Raw genomic sequence first — 4,399 nt, forward strand, 5'->3', positions numbered from 1 at the left:
ATCCATTTGTGATAAAAATAGAGGCCAAGTGGGTATAAAGGGAAGGTACCTCAACATAATGAAAGCCATATATGACAATCATGAACATAATATGGTACTCATCCAAGAAAACCTGAAAATTTTTCTCTAAGATCAGGAACAAGACAAAGATGCTCAGTCTCCCATTTTCATTCAACATAGTATTGGAAAACCAAGTCATAGCAATTAGGCAAGAAAAAGAAATAAAAACCATACAAATCAAAAAGGAAGAAATAAACTTGTCACTATTTGTATATGATATGAAAATATGTATAGAAAACCCTGAAGACTTCACTTGAAAACTGTTATATCCAATAAATACATTTGGTAGATTTGCAGGGTAAAATTTTAATACACAAATGTTGGGTGCATTTTTGTATACTAGTAAGCAACTATCTGAAAGATAAATCAAGGGGTGCCTGGGTGGCTTAGTCGCTTAAGCGTCCAACTTCGGCTCAGGTCATGATCTCACAGCTGTTGAGTTTGAGCTTCACATCAGGCTCTGTGCTGATAGCTCAGAGCCTGGAGCCTACTTCAGATTCTGTCTCCATCTCTCTGCCCCTCACCCACTCTCCCTCCCTGACACACACTCTCTCTCTCTAATGTAACTAAACATTAAAAAAGAAAGATAAGCCAAGAAAGCAAACCATTCACATTTGCATCATAAATAATAAAGTATGTAGAAATAGATTTAACAAAGGAAGTCAAAGACTTATACACTGAAAATTATAAGACATTGATGAAAGAAGTTGAAGACATGAATAAATGCAAATTGAATACATGAATAAAGACAAAGATATTACATGCTCATATGTGAGGAATAAGTTTAGGAATTTTCTGAGCTTACACCAGTGGGTTAACAAGGCTTAAGACAAAAGCATCCAGAATAGGTACACAGGGCAAAAGACCCCCCAGCATAGAATACAAGCGTAGGATCATTAGGATCAGAAGCTACTTCCACAGGATGAAAGCCTCCAGAATAGGTAAACAGGGTGATAGGCCCCCCACAGCCGGGTGAAATTGCCTGAAGCTGATTAGCAAAAGAAAGGTGCCTTGTTGGCCCTGAGGTAGTATGTCCTACCTGTCTTATCCCCTAGGTAAGTTAAGACGAACAGACACAGTGCCTGGTTCCTGCTGTAAACAGCCATCTGCTCAGTGCCAAGATTTTTTTTATTGACCCAAACCCCTAACACCACATATCTCCAAAACCCCCTTTCTCTCTCACATGTGATAATGATCACTGTTTCATTGTTTCTTTCTGTACATCCATCACGTTTGTAAGCTTCTGATCCTAATAAATATGGATCAAGGACCCTTACTTGGGGCAGTTGTCTCCTCCCAGACATTAGCCTCTCTCATATTTAATTCTGCATCCACTGTCTTGCTGGACAAGAAAGAACTCCAGACTCAAAGTCTGTGACACTCATGGATTGAGGGAAATAATATTGTAAAAATGTCCATATTACCTATAGCAATCTATAGTTTCAATGAAATCTCTATCAAAATTCCAATGGTATGTTTTATAGAAGTAGAACAAATAATTCTAAAATATGTCGAATTATAGAATATTCAGAATAGTCTAAATAGTGTTGAAGAATAACAAAGATGTATATACCAGGATCCCTGATTCTAGATTATACTAATAGTGATAATCACCAAAAGAATATAAACATAAAGCCCACACACATATAAGTGGAACTAAATAAACTGTTCATTTAAAAAGCCACATATACATGGGCAATTATTTTATGAGAAAGTAGCAGAAATATACAATGGAAAAAATGGTTTATCCAATAGATGGTATTGGAAAAACTGGACAGATACATGTAAATGAATCAGAATGGACAACTACCTTACAATATATGTAAAAATTAACACAAAATTAATTAAAGACTTGAATATAAGACTGGCAAACTTAAAACTGCAAAAAGAAAGCAGGCAGTAAGCTCTTTGGTATTATTATTATTATTATTATTTTAATCTGACTCCAAAGTCAAGAGAAACAAAAGCAAAAATATATAAATGGGGTTACATTAAATTATAAAGCTTTGGCACAGCAAAGGTAACCATCAAGAAAACAAAAATGTAACTGAGTAAATGGGATAAAATATTTGCAAATCATATATTCAATAAGGGGTTAACACCCAAAATACAATAAAAAATTCATACAAGTCAACAACAATAACAACATCAAAACAATGTGATTTAAAAATTAACAGATTATCTGAGCAGGCATTTTTTTTTCAGAGAAAACATAAAGGTGACCAATAGTCACATAAAAAGATACATATCACAAATCATAAGGAAAATGCAAATTAAAACCACTATGAGATATCAGATTATACTTGTTATGATGGTTATTATAGAAAAAACAAGAAATAACAAGTGTTGGTGAAAATGTGGAGACAAGAGTACATTTCGAACTGTGGGTGGGATGTAAATTTTTGCAGCCACTTTGAAAAACATTATGGAAGTTTCTCAAAAATCTTAAAATAGTACTACCATATGATCCAGCAATTTCACTATTGAGAACTTAGCCAAAGAAAATTAAAACACTAACTCAATAAGACATAAAAACCCCTATATTGAATGCAGCAATATTTACAATAGCTGAGATATGGAACTATCCCAAGTGTTCATAATGTATTAAAGAATAAAAAAATAAGATGTGGTATACATATACAGTAGACTATTAGTTATAAAAGAGATTGAAATCCTGCCATTTGTTACAACATGGATGGAGCGAGAGGGTACTATGTTAAATTAAATTAATAAGATGTTGAAGGCAAACATCACACAATTTCACTTATATTGGAATCTAAAAAATAAATAAAACAAACTCAAGTGCATAGACACAGAACAAACTGATGGTTGCCAGTGGGGAGATGGGTTGGGAGGCGTGATATGAGTGACGTGGATCAAGAAGTGTAAACTTTCAGTTATAAAATAAATAAGTCATGGTGATGTAATATACATCATGGGAAATTATAGTAAATAACATTGTATTACATTTGTATCTTGACAAATCACTACTAGACTTATTGTGTTTATCATTTTTCAATGTACACAAATATTGAATCACCATGTTGTATACCTAAAACTCAGATAACATTGTATGTCAGTTATACCACAATAAAAAAAATAAGACCCAATTACACTGCCTATAAGAGACTCACTTCAGCTATAAGATCACAAATATGAACAGGGCTTTGGAAAATGTTGTTGGAATAGGAGAACCCTAGGCTCACCTTGTCCCACAAATACAACTAGATAATTATTAAATCAATCAAAATACACAGAAATTGACCTGAAGACCGACAGAACAAACTCCAAAATGAAAAGGATAGAAGAGTCCACATCATGTGGAGGTTCCTCAAAAAATTAAAATTAGACATATCCTATGACCCAGCAATAAACAGCACTGCTAGGAATTTACCCAAGAGATACAGGAGTACTGATGCATAGGGACACTTGTACCCCAATGTTGATAGCAGCACTCTCAACAATAGCCAAATTATGGAAAGAGCCTAAATGTCCATCAACTGATGAATGGATAAAGAAATTGTGGTTTATATACACAATGGAGTACTGCATGGCAATGAGAAAGAACTAAATATGGCCCTTTGTAGCAACGTGGATGGAACAGGAGAGTGTAGTGCTAAGTGAAATAAGCCATACAGAGAAAGACAGATACCATATGTTTTCACTCTTATGTGGATCCTGAGAAACTTAACAGAAACCCATGGAGGAGGGGAAGGAAAAAAAAGAGGTTAGAGTGGGAGAGAGCCAAAGCATAAGAGACTCTTAAAAACTGAGAACAAACTGAGGGTTGATGGGGGGTGAGAGCGAGGGGAGGGTGGGTGATGGGTATTGAGGAGGGCACCTTTTGGGATGAGCACTGGGTGTTGTATGGAAACCAATTTGACAATAAATTTCATATATTGAAAAAAAAGGAAAATAAGAAAAAAGTCATCAAATTATAGTTGAAAAGTTGAAAATAAAAAAAAACAAGAAGAGGCCACATCAAAGAAGGCAGGAAAGGCAGAGATGTGGTTTAGGGTGAAAAACATGACAGATGCTATGGAGGGGAGGGAGCTGTGGTTACAGAGAAGGGTGGGTGAGGGAGAAGCACACAGATAAATGCACAAGGAGAAAGTTTCCTCAAAGCCATTGGCATGAAAATGAGAGTGGCTACATTTGTTGAGTTCTTGCAGTCAGCAGGACTTAAAGTCTAGAATTTCAAAGGTCACCAGGCTTGGCTGGGATAGAGCCCAGAGGGCTCTGTACTGCCCCTGGAGAGAAGGCAGACAAATAACTTGGGGACACAGAACACTCATCTGAAGAACACCTGCAGCACACAGTAAGGAGATTATTTGCACTT

This window comes from Panthera uncia, chromosome X (assembly GCF_023721935.1).
Source record: "Panthera uncia isolate 11264 chromosome X, Puncia_PCG_1.0, whole genome shotgun sequence".
In the NCBI taxonomy this organism is placed as follows: Eukaryota; Metazoa; Chordata; class Mammalia; order Carnivora; family Felidae; genus Panthera; species Panthera uncia.